Below are 19,703 nucleotides of genomic sequence, written 5' to 3' on the forward strand. Positions count from 1 at the left end.
CGAGCGCGCACGAAGGCTTTCCGGCAGTCGTTCTTACCGCGAACCATACGCGACTGGAACAGGAAAGGGAGGTAATGACAGTGGCACGTAAAGTGCCCTCCGCCACACACCGTTGGGTGGCTTGCCGAGTATAAATGTAGATGTAGATGTGTTAGAGGTGAGAAATGGAGTTCTCAGAGTCTTTCGATTGGTACAAAACTCTTGTGGGGGCAGTTGTGCGTATACTTTTGTGGAGTTTACCGAGGTTTGATGGAAAGTGAGGAGAGGAATAACTTCGTCCTTTGATTTAGACTCTAGTCTCGAGAGGATTCTGGTCTTGACTTTTGTCAGGAGTAGGTTGCACTCGGGACACACGTCCTGAGCGTGACTTTACAGTAGCACTTGTCTCGACGGAGGAGCTTGTGGTGGTGACTCCGCTGTACCGACAGTTTTGACCTCAGTCATCTCGAACAACTCGCTAGGCCGAGGGCAATTTTATTCGTGACAAGTCTGCCGCCTTCACATTTGATCTCACTGTGCACACTGCCATAGAAGTGAGTCAAATTGGTTCACGGTATGGCCGGTGAATGGGAGTGTCATATGCTGGAATCTGCTGAGATTTCAGCACTTCATTAGAGAGCAATTGCGATTCACCTAACTGATCGCCATCCGCTACTTTGCGCATTTCGTGGCTGCAGTCGCGAACGACAGGTGCTGCACGTCACCACGCTGCAGACGCTCGAACCACAACCGTCACCTGAGACAGTGTGACACATCGAGAAGAGGAGTACTGTACTGTTGCTCCAGTTTGTTAGGGCAAACAGGGTCACAGTCTCGGAGTTGGCATAAGCTGTCTGCGGCAAATGTGCAGCGCGAAGATCGACAGTAGGAGCGGGATCGAGAGCGGTTATGACGTGAGAGGCCAGAGGCACCCCCACGAGCAACACGCCACCGACGGCCTCTCGACAACAAGTATGTAGGCCGCCGGCGCTGGCCGGAGGGCTCACTGGCTCACACTCCAGTTGGCGTCTGTCAGTGCGTGCTCAGTTCACCTCACTGGCTACATCAGAATTGTGACTGTAGCCAGATTACCGGTATTGGCTGCAAGGGGACAATTACTGATGAGCTTGTACCACGAACATGGACTGTATTAAAGTTAAATAGCAGCTTAGTGCAAATAAAGAGCCATATTAATCCACGTGTGCATGTGTGTTGTAGAAAGAGGATACTGGCCACGCAAAACAACGCCCTGTCCCTGGCTTCCTAAGGTACAACACTCTACAGTGGCGGCGAGGATACTACAGTCTCGCCACTTGTTTTCAGCTGCACAAATGTAGTATAACTTCCGTGCAGAATAAATCCATCAAAGCCTATTCAGTGTTAGATAATTTCAGTCCGCATTATCCATGTCTTGATCGAAGGAAAAAGTTCAACCTTGCTCTGTGCAAATCAGTCGCCATCCAGGTGAGGGTTAACTGTTTGTGGCATATTTGTATTGCCATCAGTTCACGTTTGTTTGTCGTCAAGCTTAACAGGTATTTGTTGTCCTATTTTTAATCAATAAATTTATGCCATAAATTTTAAAAAAGATTAGTCCGTGTTAATTTGTTAATCACCATCAACAATTGACTAAAATAATGACAGGGCCACCACTTCATTAATATTATTACAACATTCAAGTTCGTGTAGATTCTGATAAATGTGATAATCTGTAATACAGAACGTCAATAAGAAACACAAAGCGCAAAATCAATTTTAGAAGACACATGGGTGAGGTAGTCAAGTGGAAGTCTTAACAGTTAAAGTGTTTTCTGTCGCCTGTCGCCTTCAAAACATGCCGAAAGTCCTATGTAGTTTTCCAGCCTATACAATTTAGTCCTTGTGTCACGATACCTGTCGAAACAGACTAGGTCTGTTATATTAATTAAAGAGTGGCAATTTTAGTGACTCAACGACTCCTCCCCCTGACTGCGCTTGTAAGCCATATCAATACAACCATCTATGATACTCTTAATACAATAAGACAACAGACTGGAGAAGTGGTTGTTTAAAATCCCTGAACCTGATTACACCACGGAAATATACTGTGCATTCCCATTTTATCTCAGATATTACAGCATTTAATTTTGTAATGTAGTACGATTGACATGTAGCTGTTTTGTTAAAACTTACGAAAAAAGAAAATTTGCAGTGCAATGACTGTATGTTGCATGTGAACAACTATCATAATGCCTACTTTTCACATGCACATTGCAATACAACAGTTGGATGTTGCATTTAAATAAAGTTTAGGATTTGTGCTCCTTATGCCAATGATGACAGCTATTGCTTCCATTGCTATACGGTCTGACACAATTATACAGGTTGTACATAAAGTTCGGGAACACTTTCAAGTATTCATTGCACAAGAAGTAAGCATTGTACAGATGTCATGCATAGCCCCACCCCCTGCAGGTCCGGGACTTGGAATAGGCCCGAGGTATCCCTGCATGCCGTACGAGGCGACTAAAAGGAGTTTCACACGTTTCGGCCTTTATGTAAAGGTCCCCTGTAGGGTTTGACCTCCATTCTTCAAAATTTTCCCGAAGAGCGAGCCAACTGGGGAAGGGCGCCTTACAAGGTGCATCGTGTCCGTCGTGCATCGAGATCTTTAGCCCACTTCCTTATCGTCGCATTGCAGTACCACTCATTCTCCACCTCTTGAGTGAGGACACCTTCCTGGGTGCGTTTTCCACCATGCACTACGCAGTGCCGATTTCTGGGTCGACAATGACCATGGACTTCTTTGCACCTGATGTGCAGCACGGTAGCCAGTCCATTGTTGTAGGGCCGCCATGTACCCTGTAGGTTGTAGCTCCCTGACCACACAGGGATCGCTCTATTCATGCCTGCGCCATTAACTCCCCAAATATGCCAATGGGAAGATATCCATCCTCCTGGGGCATCGGGACTCCCGGCAATGTCCATCCTGCCAGGTGGCCTTTGCTGCAGCTGCGTGGCGTCTGTGGGGAGAGCCCCTGGTTCGGATTGGGTGGCATCCGGGCAGATGACACGTGATGAAGTATAGTCCATCATCTCTTGCTAGTGGTGAAACACCAGCAGTCTCTAAGCGATCACAAAGTCAATTCAACACACAGAAGTACGGCCCAAACTCGTTCCCCTCCCTGGCCACACCATGGGAGGAACATCAGGCTAACGATGGCAGCAGATCTTATTCAACCCGGTACCTTGTATGTTCGAGAGCTGATTGGGAATCTTTCATGACGATGAAGCCTCAGTTTTTTGTTGAGCATTTAGAGGATAAGTAAAGGGAGGTGGAGGGCTTGTCCAAAATGAGATCTTTGTCAGTCTTGATAAAAACAGCATCCTCTGCCCAGTTCAGGAGTTACTCGCTTGTGACAAGCTGGGGAAGTTTCTGTAGCCATCACGCCCCGTATGAGCTTAAATATGGTCCTGGGTATCATATTTCACAGAAACCTTCTTTTGCAGTCCGACGATGAGCTGCGCGTCAATTTAAAGCTGCGAGGTGTACATTTCGTCCAGCGTGTCCACGGGGGTCCGAAGGATAATAAGGTTGCTACTGGTGCCTTCATTTTGGCCTTTGAGGGTGATACATTGCCCGAGAAGGTCAAGGTGATGGTCTACCGGTGTGATGTAAAGCCCAATATCCCTCCTCCAATGCGGTGCTTTAAGTGCTGGAAGTTTCGCCATATGCCTTCCCACTGTACTTCCAGCATCACATGCTGAGACTGCAGACGCCCATCACATCCCAATACTCCGTGTGCCCCGCCTCCCATCTGTGTCAACTGCGGATAGCACCATTTGCCTTGCTCGCCTGACTGCAGGATTTTCCAGACAGAAAGGAAAATCATGGAGTACAAGGCCCTGGACCGACAGAACTACACTGAGGCTAAGAGAAAATTTGAACTCCTGCATCCTGTGCATATGACATCGTCTTACACCGCTGTTTTACAGTTCTGGCACCATCAGCTCTGCCAACCCAAGTCACCTCTCAGAGCCGGAAGACTACACCTACCCCCTTGATGTGGGGGGGGGGGCATATCCCTCCCTGTTTCTCCTGCACCACCTACCTTGGGAGCAAGACCCCCGCAACCATCAGGGACATCCATCTCCACTTCTAATCCGGAGAAGCGTAAGTCTTCTTCAGGTTCTCTCGCTAGGAAGGGGTGCCTTGGGTCCCTCCCTTCCCAGGTTTCGTCTAGTAGGTAAGACAACATCTGCCAGTGGCTGAAGAGCCCAAAAGCAGCTATTCGTAGGGCTTCATGCTCATCTTCAGTCCCGGAGACAGACAGAGTGAAGTCCTCCCAGCCAGGGAAACCAAAGGAGCAGCGAGAGAAATCCAAAAAGAAAATTCCTAAGACCAAGGAAATTGCGGTGGCACCCTCACCACCGCTACCTACAAGCTCTGCAGCTGAGGTTGGGATGCGTATTTTAGCGTCCGCTGAGGACCTTCTCGCCAGACCCTCAGACACCATGGATATAGACTGCTCAGGCAACAAATCGGTGGCAGCAGATGACTCTGAGGCGTAAACGGCCTCACTGAATGTTCCATGCCTTCCCAGTCTCACGATGGCATCCTCCAGTGGAACTGCAGCTGTTTCTTCCACCGCCCGGCTGCCTTCCCACTCTCACGATGTCATCCTCCAGTGGAACTGCGGCAGTTTTTTCCACTGCCTGGCTGAGCTACAGCAACTGTTAAGCTTTACACCTGCTATCTGCATTGCCCTCCAGGAAACCAGGTTCCCAGCAATGCGGACCCCTGCCCACCACTGCTATAAAGGATATTACAGGAATTGTAGCGACTATAAGCGAGTGGCAGGTGGAGTTTGCGTTTATGTCCTAAACTCGGTATGTAGTGAACATGTGCCCCTTCAAACCCTTCTTGAAGCTGTGGCTGTCAGAATAAGGACGACTCAGGAAATAACTGTCTGCATTGTATTTCTTCCTCCAGATGGTGTAGTACCCCTGAATGTATTAGCTGCACTGACTGATAAACTCCCTAAACCTTTCCTACTTCTGAGAGATTTTATGCCCATAACCCCGTGTGGGGTGGTACCGTGCTTACTGGCCGAGGCAGTGATGTCGAAACTTTACAGTCGCAATTCGACCTCTGCCTCTCAAATACTGGAGCCGCCACACGTGGCTCATGGTAGTTACTCGGCCATTGATTTATCAATTTGCAGGCCAGGACTCCTCCCATCTATCCATTGGAGAGCACATGATGACAAGTGTGGTAGTGACCACTTCCCCATCTTCTTGTCACTGCCCCTCCCACGCCCGGGTTCCCGGGTTCGATTCCCGGCGTGGTCAGGGATTTTCTCTGCCTCGTGATGACTGGGTGTTGTGTGATGTCCTTAGGTTAGTTAGGTGTAGGTAGTTCTAAGTTCTAGGGGATTGATGACCATAGATGTTAAGTCCCATAGTGCTCAGAGCCATTTGAACCATTTTGTCACTGCCCCAGCATCAGGCACGCAGCCACCTGCCCATATGGGCTTTAAACAATATGGACTGGGGAACCTTCACATCTGCTCTCACCGCTGAATCTCCCCCACATGGTAAAATCGATGTGATGGTTGAGCAGGTGACTAGCACCATTGTTTCTGCGGCAGAAAACGTGATCCCTCGCTCTTTAGGGTGCCTGAGACGTAAGGCAGTCCCTTGGTGGTCGTCGGAAGTGGCTGAACCAATTACGGGGCGTCGACGAGCTCTACAGCGTCATAAGAGGCACCCTTCCCTGGAGCACGTCCCAGCCTTTAAACGGCTTCGTGCACGTGGTCGCTACCTTATCAAACAACGGAAGAAGGAGTGTTGGGAGAGATACTTCTCCACCATTGGGTGCCACACGTTACCTTCCCAAGGCTGGGCAAAGATCAAACATCTTTTCGGGTACCAAGCACCAACAGCTGTCCCCGGTATTACCATAAATGGCGGTCATGTACCGACGCAAACGCGATTGCCAAACACTTTGTTGAGCACTTTGCTCGAGCCTCTGCGTAGAAGAATTACTCGCAGCCTTTCGCACACTCAAACGGCGGCTGGAAGGGAGCGTCTTCTTATTCACTTCGCGCCACAGTGAATACTATAACTTCCCCATTTACAGCGTGGGAGCTCCTCAGTGCCCTTGCACATTTCCCCGACACAGCTCCTGGGCCTGATCGAATGCACAGCAAGATGATTAAACATCTCTCATCTGACTACAAGTGACATCTTCGCGTCATCTTCAACCGGCTCTGGTGCGATGGCGTCTTTCCATCGCAATGGCGGGAGAGCACCATCCTTCCGGTCCTCAAATACTGTAAAAACCCGCTTGGTGTGGACAGCTACCGGCCCATTAGACTCACCAACGTTCTTTGTAAGCTGCTGGAACGTATGGCATGTCGGAGGTTGGGTTAGGTCCTGGAGTCGCGTGGCTTGCTGGCTCATGTCAGGGCAGCTTCCGCCAGGGTCGCTCTACCACTGATAATCTTGTGTCCATTGAGTCTGCCACCTAAACAGCCTTTTCCAGACGACAACACCTGATAGCTGTCTTTTTTGACTTAAGTAAATCATACGACACGACTTGGCGAAGTCATATCCTCGACACATTGTACGAGTGGGATCTCCGGGGACCACTCCCGATTTTTATCCCAAACTTCCTGTCGCTCCATACTTTCCGTGTCCGAGTTGGTGACTCCCATAGTTCCATCCATATCCAGGAGAATGAAGTCCCACAGGGGTCTATATTGAGTCTCTCTGTAGTTTCAGTGGCCATTAATGGTCTAGCAGCGGCTGTCGGGCCGTCCGTCTCACTTTCTCTGTATGCAGATGACTTCTGCGCTTCGTACTGCTGCTTCAGAATTGTTGTTGCTGAGCTGCTGAGCAGCGCCTCCAGGGAGCCACCCACAAGGCGTAGTCACGGGCTCTAGCCCAAGGCTTCCAGTTTTCAGTCGCAAAGTCGTGTGTCATGCAGTTCAGTCGGCCTCCTACCAGTCATCTGGACCGACACTTTATCTCAATGACGATCCAATCACTGTAATGGAGACACACCAATTTCTAGGACTGGTTTTTGACACTCACCTGACGTGGCTCCCTCATCTTCGTCAGCTTAAGCAGAAGTGCTGGCAGCACCTCAATGCCCTCCATTGCCCGAGCAACACCAATTGGGGTGCAGATCGCTGTACGCTGCTGCAGCTCTACAGAGCCCTTGTGCAATCCTCAATTGACTATGGGAGTGCGGTTTATGGTTCGGCTTTTAGAACGAGTCCATTGACCAGTGTACTGGTAGAGGCTGGTGTCCCTCCACTGCAGATCAGATGTGCGCAACTGCTCGACAGTTTCGCAGCACACATTCGTAGTTCCCCTGAGCATCCGAATTACAGTCTCCTTTCCCCGCCCGCGGCAGTCCATCTCCCGCATCGGCGGCCCAGATTGGGGCTAACAACTGCGGTTCGCATGCGGTCCCTTCTCTCCGAACTGGAGTCCTTCCGTTTACCACCTCTACCTGCGGTCCATTCACATACGCCTCCCTGGTGTTGTAAGTAGGCTGTTTAGGTTTTATTATTGGTAACGTCACGTAGCGCTCTGTATGAAAATCACTGGCTGTGCTGTGTGCAGTCTGTGGCTAGTTTGCATTGTTGTCTGCCATTGTAGTGTTGGGCAGTTGGCTGTTAACAGCGCATACCGTTGAGCAGTTGGAGGTGAGCCGCCAGCAGTGGCGGATGTGGGGAAGTGAGATGGCGGATTTTTGAGAGCGGACGATCTGGACGTGTTTCCACCAGACAGAGTAAATTTGTATTATTGGATGTCATGAACTGCTATATATATTATGACCTTTGAACACTATTAAGGTAAAAGGTTTGGAAGGTAGGAGACGAGATACTAGCAGAAGTATAGCTGTGAGTACCAGGCGTGAGTCGTGCTTCGGTAGCTCAGATTGTAGAGCACTTGCCAACGAAAGGCAAAGGTCCCGAGTTCGAGTCTCGGTCGGGCACATAGTTTTAATCTGCCAGGAAGTTTCAAGGCAAATACATTGTTTGTTCTCTATCAAAATCTTTCATTTGCTAACTATGCCTCTCAGTAGTTAGTGCCTTCAGTAGTTTGAATCTTTTATTTAGCTGGCAGTAGTGGCGCTCGCTGTATTGCAGTAGTTCGAGTAACGAAGATTTTTTGTGAGGTAACTGATTTGTGAAACGTATAGGTTAATGTTAGTCAGGGCCATTATTTTGTAGGGACTATTGAAAGTCAGATTGCGTTGCGCTAAAAATATTGTGTGTCAGTTTAGTGTTGATCAGAATAAGTAAAGAGAGTAATGTCTGAGGACGTTCAGTTGTGCTCAGCTGTTTGAAAATCAAATAATGTAAAAGGTTTATCAGCACAGTAATTTATAAATTTTTCTAAGGGGACGTTTCATATGTCGACACTTAGCCGAGGATACCTCACTGGAATCTTCTGATTTTTTCTTGTAGTTTGTGTAATTAGTGTAGCCTTTGTTTATTGCTAGCGCGTAATTGTAGAGAGAATCTCCTTTGTAGTTGCAGTCTTTCATTGTTGTACAGTAAAACAGTTGTGGTATGCATGTAGATTTGCACCAAGTATTTCGTAGCTGCGCTTGCAATTAACTAGATATTATTTTCAGTGCTATGTTAATGTGTTCTCTTATTTTTGCTCTTCAAATTGTGCTTTTCTCTGTTATCGTGTGAAATATTGTGACAATAATGGCGTGTGAAAAACGTAACACTAGGCTCCAAAGTAAACTGAGAAATAATAGCGATGACGAGCGTAGCTTATCAGCACCACAGTGTAATGAATTAACAGACATTCAAAGTAGTAATTTGGTAATAGTGCATAGGGAAATGGAGCTGGCGGCAAATAATGGCGTAGACAGTGAAACAATTAGTGAAGAGGGAAGCATTATCGATCGATCGGTCGGCAACAGCTCACCTCAGGAATCCGAAATGACAGGACACAATCTCGCAAATACTGTAGATTCAGATTTTGGGTCCTCACCGTTTTCTCAAATGAGTCAAGACGCATTTTCTGCTTGTCAAAATGTGAATGTTGCCGGTGAAAATGCACTGCCAAAAAGCATAGAGAAACAGATTCCAGACATGAATACATTATTATTGCAATTAATGCAACAAATGGAACAAAATCAGTGACAAACACAGCAAAAGCTTCAAAAGTTAGATACAATGGAACAAAATCTTCGGAAGTTAGACACCATGCCTGAACAAACACGTGAAGATTTAACTACTGAGTTACATGACATTGAATCGAAATGTCAAAAAGTCTGTAATGACGTAAAAACACAAATTTGTGAGCATTTTCAACCTATTTTTTCGCGGCATGAAAATGCGTTACAGAATCGCGAAGCAGCCATAACAGAACTGCAAACTATTGTTCATGAAAATCATGAGATCTTGCAAGCTAAAATTGACTCAGTTGCATCTACCGATTCAGTTACGCAACTTGCAAAAACTCAGGAAAACTTAAAGGACACAGTAGATACTCTGAAAAAAGGTTCAGAAAGACACATGGAGGAAATTAGTTCATTATCAGAGAAAGTAGTTGAACTTTCGGATCAGCTAAATAATTTATCTATGAAGGTTGATGATAATCTGAATGACACAAAACCGGTAGTCTTTAATGACACAGAAGGGTGCGAACAAATTAGGAAATTCAAACAAAATCAGAATCAAATTAATACGCAACACCAAAGAGATATCCGGGAAGTACAAGATCAGCTGACACAGGTAATACAAGAATTACGTATTTCAGAGGAGACTCGCGCTCCAATGCGGGAAGAGGGACATAGAAATACGGAACAGCCACAAAATAACAACACGGGGTACTTCGGAAATTATGAAAGAAATTGGCAAGGTATACCGAATTTTGAGATCGAACCGCCGAAACGAAGTAACAATGACCGATATGTGACTCGCCGACATGATGATTTTGACTATAAGCTGTTTATAACTACACGTAAATTCAAAACATTTAAGAATTCCGGCAACGACATTCATCCACAAGCGTGGCTCCATCAATTCTCTCATTGTTTTCCTCCCAACTGGTCATTAGAGCACAGATTAGAATTTATGTGTGGCTATTTAGAGAATGAACCAGCTGTAAGAATGAGATTAGTCATTCACGATTGCCACAGTGAAGGAGATTTTTATCATGCCTTCCTCTCAGCATATTGGTCTCAAGCTACACAAGACCGAGTAAAATATAGCATCATAATGAGGAAACATTTCGAACAATCTGAATTTTCCAGTCTTGTGAAATATTTTGAAGACATGTTGCATAAGAATCAGTACCTGTCAAACCCATACAGCCCCTCAGAACTCAGCCGCAATTGCTTAATCAAATTACCTGACCATTTACGACATATTATTTTGGCAGGACGTTGCAAAGACAACACTGAAGCTTTTCAGGGACTCTTACAAGAATTGGAAATCGACACTGACAATCACGGGACGCGAAAACAGGAACACAACAATTGCAGGTCACATCCGTCACAATTCCGCGAGGAAAGAAATGATAACTGGACACGACAAGGCTATTCTTACAATGTAAATCTTGACCAAAACAGACACCACCCGTATGACAACCGTTGGCACAGTAGTAAGAATTACAAGGAAAGATCACCTCTCCGCGGTAATGACTATCACAGAGACAATCAGAGAAACAGACAATATGGGAACCAAAATAATTATTATCACCGACGACAGAATAACTTCAGACGCAACGGTCCACCATACAGTGATAATTCAGGGAGAAATTCTCCACCACTTAACCGACAAGAAAGAAACTACAGGAACTACCGACATGACGACAGAAGATATAATCATAACAACAGACCTGAATTTCATCAGAACTGGCGGGATTCAAACAGGGCTGGGCCCTCTCGACAAAGTGAATTTGTAGAAGCTAGGTCTCCTAATCCTAATAACGACGCGCGCCAACAAAGAGACGGACAATGACTCGCACCGCCGGCTGGCTCAGAGAAAAATAACATAGACGCTAACCTTGAAAAAAATCCAGTATTCTTTAGCGACGTATACCGCATGACAATTGCGTTCAAGTTGAAACTCTGAGTACTATGAAGAGTAAAGGATTGCACCACATTTCACATATAAAACCGTTTATTGAGAGATAATCTGCTTTTTAATTTAGTCTTTGCTATAAAATTTTTCACTTTACATTACTAGTATGCTTTGTCAGACTTAGAATCTGTTAACATGCAACAATGTTCGAAGTTAAATATCCAGTCAAGAACCAAGAGAACTTATTTAAACAGAAGTTATGAATGCATTGTTATAGTGAACAGACGTCACAGTGTTATTGTGTGTGTACATTCTTACTTGTTAGATGCACGATTACGTAACGACTGTAAGGCTTACATATTTGGAACATATACTGGTAGTGCTAATGAGATTTTAATGCAACATTTTGGTTTACTTGAAAATACATTCTGGATTTAAAGTACTTTCTGTGAGTTACCAGATGACACAGTGGTTAGTTTATGTGACAGCTACACGATTTTATCACGACGCTACTAATGAGTGACAATTTACAATGCTGCTTTTGCGGAGTTTCTGTTTTATATCTGCACAGTTTTCTGTATTATTCTGGAAAGTAAAACATGTTTTAGTAGTAACTTTTGTGGTATAGCTACAATGAGACAGCCTTTTCTGCAGCACAACAATACGTTACATTATAGTACTTTCTTGATCACGGTAAGGTATGTAATAACTACGATATCTATACGCAAAGCATTTCACTTTCGTTTATGATGAGGTGAGTACATTGACTTCAGCAGAACTTTGCTTACAGAGGACGATAACTATAACACTTCCACAGAATTATCTTACAGCAAGACGCACATTTAGCGCTACAGGACACGCATTTGAGTGATTAATTTTGTGCTTAAAACATTTATTTTTAAAGATTTTTGAATTACAAAGAAAGTTTTCCGTGATACATTTCATTCCATTGCTGTAATCTGTAACAACTGAGGGTGTAATTACATTAATCCTCAGGGGGGTACACGCTGACTTTGTGTACCATGTGTTTGGCAAGCACAAGGAGCCCTAGCTAATATGGTATTTGCTTATACAACTTTACACATCAGTACCATATTTCTCCAACACAGAATTACACAGCTACCTGATTATTTAACAGAGAAACAAACATTTTTTTACTATGTCAGTGACACATGTTTATGCAATTATACAGTTGGATAACTTTACACTTATGAAATTGTATTTTTTCTGTACTTTGTGAACTGTTCATATTTTTTCAGAACCATTGTGATATCATGAGAGCTTTGAATGATGTGTTTGGTATGGGATAATGATTTTTAAAGTACGTTTGAGGTAGATGACACTACTGAAATGAGCAGAGAATTTTCTTTAGGTTTTGAAATTATTGCAGAAAGCTATGACATTTTTGAGATTTGGCTGAGTTTTTATGATGATATTATTATGATGGCAATGTGTATTATGCTGTTGATGTATGTTTATTATCAATAAGCTGATGCTATATGAGGAATTTGATTATGCTACGTAGTTATTATGATGAAATGTTGAAGAAGTGTCGACGAATATGTACACTCCTGGAAATTGAAATAAGAACACCGTGAATTCATTGTCCCAGGAAGAGGAAACTTTATTGACACACTTCTGGGGTCAGATACATCACATGATCACACTGACAGAACCACAGGCACATAGACACAGGCAACAGAGCATGCACAATGTCGGCACTAGTACAGTGTATATCCACCTTTCGCAGCAATGCAGGCTGCTATTCTCCCATGGAGACGATCGTAGAGATGCTGGATGTAGTCCTGTGGAATGGCTTGCCATGCCATTTCCACCTGGCGCCTCAGTTGGACCAGCGTTCGTGCTGGACGTGCAGACCGCGTGAGACGACGCTTCATCCAGTCCCAAACATGCTCAATGGGGGACAGATCCGGAGATCTTGCTGGCCAGGGTAGTTGACTTACACCTTCTAGAGCACGTTGGGTGGCACGGGATACATGCGGACGTGCATTGTCCTGTTGGAACAGCAAGTTCCCTTGCCGGTCTAGGAATGGTAGAACGATGGGTTCGATGACGGTTTGGATGTACCGTGCACTATTCAGTGTCCCCTCGACTATCACCAGTGGTGTACGGCCAGTGTAGGAGATCGCTCCCCACACCATGATGCCGGGTGTTGGCCCTGTGTGCCTCGGTCGTATGCAGTCCTGATTGTGGCGCTCACCTGCACGGCGCCAAACACGCATGCGACCATCATTGGCACCAAGGCAGAAGCGACTCTCATCGCTGAAGACGACACGTCTCCATTCGTCCCTCCATTCACGCCTGTCGCGACACCACTGTAGGCGGGCTGCACGATGTTGGGGCGTGAACGGAAGACGGCCTAACGGTGTGCGGGACCGTAGCCCAGCTTCATGGAGACGGTTGCGAATGGTCCTCGCCGATAACCCAGGAGCAACAGTGTCCCTAATTTGCTGGGAAGTGGCGGTGCGGTCCCCTACGGCACTGCGTAGGATCCTACGGTCTTGGCGTGCATCCGTGCGTCGCTGCGCTGCGGTCCGGTCCCAGGTCGACGGGCACGTGCACCTTCCGCCGACCACTGGCGACAACATCGATGTACTGTGGAGACCTCACGCCCCACGTGTTGAGCAATTCGGCGGTACGTCCACCCGGCCTCCCGCATGCCCACTATACGCCCTCGCTCAAAGTCCGTCAACTGCACATACGGTTCACGTCCACGCTGTCGCGGCATGCTACCAGTGTTAAAGACTGCGATGGAGCTCCGTATGCCACGGCAAACTGGCTGACACTGACGGCGGCGGTGCACAAATGCTGCGCAGCTAGCGCCATTCGATGGCCAACACCGCGGTTCCTGGTGTGTCCGCTGTGCCGTGCGTGTGATCATTGCTTGTACAGCCCTCTCGCAGTGTCCGGAGCAAGTATGGTGGGTCTGACACACCGGTGTCAATGTGTTCTTTTTTCCATTTCCAGGAGTGTATATGTGTAATAAGGTAAGGAATAATGAGTAGTGGTTAGGGACTCGGACTTGTGAAAAAGGATGTTGGAAACCTAGAATCGTACTTTAAGAGTTATGAAATGTGTGTAAATGCATGAATGTATCACAATTGCAACGAATATTTTTTGGACACTGTTATATTTATAGGATTTTATTTCTACAGATTTGCAACGCAAATTCTCAACCAGTTAAATTTTTATATGAGACTGTCACTGTAGTGCAAACTGGTGTCGTAAATATTTCGTTAAGAAAGTTAAGTGACCACCTTCATGTAACGCGTCGTGGGCACCCAGCTGCGCAACAGTCGCCTGGAAAAAATCCGTTAGTGTGTGCCTTTCAGAGGCACAGGTGGAAAAAAAAGAGGCCATTATCCTCGCTATTGACATTCCTTTGTAGAAAGCATCGCAAATACGACACACTCAAACTTGAAAACATATTATTACACTTTGGAGCTATTAATTTATGATATTTACTAAAATGCCTGATGAAATGATGAGAAACATTTTACATCTATTGTCTTTCTAGTTGAGAGATTGCTCATTTTGTTTAATATCTAGTTTCCAGCTGCACTGCAGCATTGGTTAATATAAAATTTAATAGCTGTACTAATGTAAATATTTTCTGTCTACAGATCCATTAAACAATAATTTTATGATCTACTTTCTTTAAAAAAAGGGAACACAAATAGACATTGCTCTTCACAGGAATTGCATAAATGATTTTTTTACGATTTGGTAACTCGTCTGCTAGAGTAAGTTATCGTGATGCATCACTCTAGTGTTAAGATGTGACATAGGTATTAAACATGGCCATTTTTACTGTAGTATTTTTTCTGCTTGAGCTTTGTCATGTTTAGGTACAAGTTATAGCATTTGCTGCTGCTGTTTGCCAGGCATAGTGCTACTGAATTTCACTTTGTATTACTCTGTTAAGCCAGTTTTACTACTGATTTATTTTTCTTGTTGCTGCACATTGGCTCATATTAGTTGTAATTTTGCATTTGCTCTGTTAATTTAGATTTACTGCTGCTTGCTTTGACAATTTCCATTTTTTGTCATTGCTGTTTGTGTTAATTGTTTTATGCTGCTGCATTGCCTCGTCCCTTAGTCTAGCATCTGACCTCAGTAGATTTAAGTTAGCTTAAGATGGAGTAGGCTATATAAGAGAATTGGTAGAAATGCATTGAGAAGCTATAAGAAAATGGTTTGGCCAAAAAAGTATTTTGAAAGAGGATATGAACAAAAAAGTAGGGTTTAGGGACAACAGGTTTAGGTAGGATTTTCTTGGAAATAAATGATGAGGTAAGATAATGGAAAATAATGAGGTAAGAAATATGTGAACATGTAAATACAGAAAGCATCCTTGGATAGGATTTTTTTGGTGGAAACAAATGTTGAAATAAGACGAAAGATCTATGGAATGAAGTTTTGAGTTGGACTGCAGTACCAAATGTTACACTGAAAACAAACCCTGACCTTTCCTCCTGTGTTATTCTGCTCTGTGTTTGTGTATTTGTGTTTTTCCTGTGTTTATGTGTTTAGCTAATACGATTTATGGTGTAGAATTTTTCTAGTACTAAGCTACATTCACTATGATGAGGAATACTGTTATCCTCAAATATAATTTGCATTAATAATATGTTATTTACTTTCTAAAGATGTATAGACATTATTAGTTCTGTTCTGTTTCAATGCTCATGTGTGAAATTAATGTTTCGAAACCTATTCTCATTATTTTATATATTTACTTATATCATAATTCCTGTAACACTGATGTCTAAGTTTATTTCTATTCTTTTGTAAAGCCTGTATTACTACAAATGTTATCTGTACTATTATGTTCTTTAATGATGTATTTTGTACCTTTGTGATTGAATTCTTATGCTGTAAATTTATAATTGTATAGACACCAGTTCTTCAAATTAAGTTACATTTCACTGCACACGTTTCTGTTGGTCATAGTAATGCACAATATGTGAGAAGTTGGGACTGTTAGTGTTTGCACGTGTGTTAATAATTCAGCAAGGGACTGGTTAACAGCATTGCTGGTTCTAAGGACAATTCCAAAAACCTTGTGCGTGCACAAGTGGTGGTTTATGGACTTGCTATATTCTCCACAAGACTCTTCGAGGGTGATTGTGCACCTGCACATTCGCAACGGATGGCTGCTAGCCATCTCTACAACGACTAGGAGTATAGTGGGTCTACACCTTCGATGGCCCACCAATACCATAATCTCTACCAGGACTACAGTGGGTCTGCTCTGTGATGACCTACTTACCAATTTTCTTCAAAACTTCGACTGACTCTGCTGTGGGTTTGCTCTGTTGTGGCCCATTACCTGTCTGCATGTCAAGAGTCAGCACTGCCTTTCCGTTGGAAGGACAACACTACTTCTTCAAGACTGATTGGAAATCCACTACTTCCATGTGCATTTTCTTTTACTGCTCAGACTTTGAGAAAAAAACTGCAATTTTACTATGATGGATGATCAGGACTGTCTTTATGGACTGTGAGAAAATTTTAGCTTTTGACCAACATTGTATCAATAAGTGTGTGCATTTGATTTCTTTGTTATTGTAATTGTGAAAAAATTTTAACAAATATGTATTGGCCAGTGCCCAAAACAATTTGCAAATTTTTTTGTGGGTAGGCTGTTTAGGTTTTATTATTGGTAACGCTACGTAGCGCTCTGTATGAAAATCACTGGCTGTGCTGTGTGCAGTCTGTGGCTAGTATGCATTGTCGTCTGCCATTGTAGTGTTGGGCAGTTGGCTGTTAACATTGCATAGCATTGTGGAGTTGGAGGTGAGCCGCCAGCAGTGGCGGATGTGGGGAAGTGAGATGGCGGATTTTTAAAAGCGGACGATCTGGACGTGTGTCCACCAGAAAGAGTAAATTTGTATTATTGGATGTCATGAACTGCTATATATATTATGACCTTTGAACACTATTAAGGTAAAAGGTTTGGAAGGTAGGAGACGAGATACTAGCAGAAGTATAGCTGTGAGTACCAGGCGTGAGTCGTGCTTCGGTAGCTCAGATTGTAGAGCACTTGCCCACGAAAGGCAAAGGTCCCGAGTTCGAGTCTCGGTCGGGCACATAGTTTTAATCTGCCAGGAAGTTTCAAGGCAAATACATTGTTTGTTCTCTATCAAAATCTTTCATTTGCTAACTATGCCTCTCAGTAGTTAGTGCCTTCAGTAGTTTGAATCTTTTATTTAGCTGGCAGTAGTGGCGCTCGCTGTATTGCAGTAGTTCGAGTAACGAAGATTTTTTGTGAGGTAACTGATTTGTGAAACGTATAGGTTAATGTTAGTCAGGGCCATTATTTTGTAGGGACTATTGAAAGTCAGACTGCGTTGCGCTAAAAATATTGTGTGTCAGTTTAGTGTTGATCAGAATAAGTAAAGAGAGTAATGTCTGAGGACGTTCAGTTTTGCTCAGCTGTTTGAAAATCAAATAATGTAAAAGGTTTATCAGCACAGTAATTCATAAATTTTTCTAAGGGGACGTTTCAGTGTACGCCTTGACGCAGCTTCATCTGGACCTATTGCATGGACCTATGGACTCCGTTAACCCTACCGCTCTCCACTGTCACTTCCTCTCGAGTCTTGACATATTCCGGGGCTCTGTTGTGGTTTACACTGACGACTCAATGGCTGATGGTCACGTAGGCTTCGCATATGTTCATGGAGGACATATTGAGGAGCACTTCTTGCCAGTTGGCTGCCGTGTTTTCACAGCAGAGCTGGCGGTCGTACCTCGTGCTCTTGAGTACATCCGCTCATGACCAGGCGAGTCATTCCTCCTGTGTACTGACTCATTGGGCAGCCTACAAGCTATCGACCAGTGCTACCCTCGCCACCCTATTTTAGCGTCCATTCAGGAGTACATCTATGCGCTGGAACAGTCCCGCCATTCCGTGGTGTTTGTGTTGACCCCAGGACACGTCGGAATCCCCGGCAACGAACTTGCCGACACGCTGGCCAAACAGGCGATGCGGAAATCTCTTCTGGAGATAGGCATATCTGAGGCTGACCTGTGTTCTATCTTATGCTGCAGGGTTTTCTGGCTTTGGCAGACGGAATGGCATAACAGCATGCACAACAAACTGCGTGTCATTAAGGAGACTATGAATGTGTGGAAGTCTTCCATGCAGACCTCTCAGAGGGAATCAGTTGTCCTCTGCTGCATCTGCATTGGCCATATGTGGCTAACACATGGTTACCTACTCCGTTGCAAGGACCCACCTCAGTGTCGCTGTGGTTCCCAAATGACAGTCGTCAACCTCTTGCTGGACTGTCCACTTTTAGCCACTCTGTGGCAGACTCTTAACTCTTCCAGCATCGTGCCTTCGGTGTTCTGCGACAATGCCTCCACAGCAGGTGTAGTTTTACGTTTTATCCATGAAAGTGGGCTTTATACTTCTATGTAGGTTTTAGTGCATGTCCTTTGTCCCTCTGTGTCCTCCACCCTAGTGCTTCTAGGGTGGAGGTTTTAATGTGTTGCAGAGTGACTGACTTTCCCTTTCCATTCTCGTGGTTGGCCAGCCTCTGTAATCTGCTTTCATGTTTTACTCTCTTCTGTTTCCAGCGTCTCTCTGTTGTTCTCTTGTCCTCTTTTGTTCCTTTTAGTGTTCATTGCCTTCCCTTCATTCTTGGGGCTTTTCGTTTCTTTCCGTTTTGTGATATGTTTCGTCCATTTTATTCTCACACTTGTGCCATTGTTCTATTGGGAACAAGGGACTGATGACCTCGTAGTTTGGTCCCTTCTCCCGCCTTTAAACAAACCAACCAACCAACCAACCGAGGACAACTTCCTGGGTGTGTTTTCTTCCACCCTCTATGCAGTGTCGTTTCTGCGCTGACAAGGAGCATAAAATTCTTTGCAGATATCCAGCACGATACCCAGTCTGTTTTGGTGGGGCCGCTATGTACGCTGTTGGTCGTAGCCCCCTGACTACACAGGGATCGCTCTGCGCCGTTAACTCCCCAACGTATACCAAGGAGTAGATGCACATCACCCTGGGGCATTGGGACCCCAGGCAATGGCGATCCTGCCAGGTGGCCTTTCCTGCAGCTGGGTGGCGCCCGTTGGGAGGGCCCCTGGTCAGTGTGGGTGGCATCAGGGCAGATGACGCACGAAGTGAATCACGTCATCACTTGTTGGTGATCAAACGCCAGCAGTCACAAAGTATTCCAAGTCTCAGTACTAGCAGGGAAGCATGATCCTAAATCGTTCTCCTTCCTGGCCACACCATGGGAGGAATGCTAGGCTAAGTATGGCAGCAAACCTTATTCGCCCTGGTACCTCGTATGTACAAGAGTTGATGGGGACTCCTGTGTCTCAATGAAGCCTCAGTTGTTTGTGGAGCATTACAAGTTTGGGGAGGTGGAGGGCTTGTCCAAAATGTGGTCAGGGTCAGTCTTGATAAAAATGGCATCCTCTGTCCAGTCACAGCCATTGCTCGCTTGTGACAAGCTGGGGGATGTTTCCATTACCATCACGCCACATAAGAGCTTAAATAAGGTCCAGGGTATAATATTCCGCAGGAACCTTCTCTTGCAGTGTGACGACGCGCTGCATGCCAACTTCGAGTGAAGAGGGGCTAATTTCGTCCGGCACGTCCATTGGGGTCCGAGGGATAATCAGGTTGCCACCGTT

This window comes from Schistocerca piceifrons, chromosome 1, assembly GCF_021461385.2.
Source record: "Schistocerca piceifrons isolate TAMUIC-IGC-003096 chromosome 1, iqSchPice1.1, whole genome shotgun sequence".
NCBI classification, from domain to species: domain Eukaryota; kingdom Metazoa; phylum Arthropoda; class Insecta; order Orthoptera; family Acrididae; genus Schistocerca; species Schistocerca piceifrons.